Raw genomic sequence first — 891 nt, forward strand, 5'->3', positions numbered from 1 at the left:
TAGCTTGTAGCTGGGTTGCTGAATAACCATTTGCATCTAATAAGGTTTTTTTTTTTCTGCAAGTGTGTGTAACAAGGATGTGCTTGGCCGCAGCTCTTTCCTCAGCCCATGTAAAACTACTCGCGTTCAGACCGCCACACACGTAGCATTTAACACAGCATGGGCACGCGTTTGCAAATCTCAACACCTTACATTACCGTACTCATCTGTGCAATTGCATTTCTGAGACAGCTGCAAGTTCCTGCCCACTTGTGCTCGTGCACATCCCAGATAACTCTCTTTGCTTCAATGTCACCACAATTACACAACACAGGCACGGGACCCAGGTCCAGTTTGCAGGCGTGAGGTAATAATTGGGTTGTATTTTATGGTTTGTGTATTTTAAGATTGTGAGAAATAGCTCGGCTGAATAAATCATTCATACGTTTAGAGTGATTACCGGAGCGAGAAAAGGAGGGAAGCTGGATCGCCCAAGATAGATTACCCATAATGCATTTCAAGAAGGCAACTAATTAGCAGAAGAAAGGTCAAGTAAAACTAGAAAGTGATTAGAGAGAGGAGATAGAAAAAGAGAGAAGAGAAAGCGAGCGAGAGATCTTCGCATCTCACATACTTTTAGTCACTTTTGGAACGTGGCCAAATTTTTTTCTCCACCTCGATAACTGAAAGCAGTCGCTTCAATATTTAATGAAATGCTTATGTTGTGGCACCTGGACACATCCGCATCCACAACGACCCGCTGCCTCCCAAGTGGGTCATTACTGTAGCCATTTGCAAAGGGCACGGGCCTCTCTCCGCCAGCAATGATGCCAGTCTTCGGGAATCTGCTGCAAAACAGCAGGGGATGTGGGGGCGGTGCTGTACCCATCTACCGGGAGGACAGAGTACCGC

This window comes from Sinocyclocheilus rhinocerous, unplaced genomic scaffold, assembly GCF_001515625.1.
Source record: "Sinocyclocheilus rhinocerous isolate Xijiao unplaced genomic scaffold, SAMN03320098_v1.1 scaffold869, whole genome shotgun sequence".
Lineage (NCBI taxonomy): Eukaryota > Metazoa > Chordata > Actinopteri > Cypriniformes > Cyprinidae > Sinocyclocheilus > Sinocyclocheilus rhinocerous.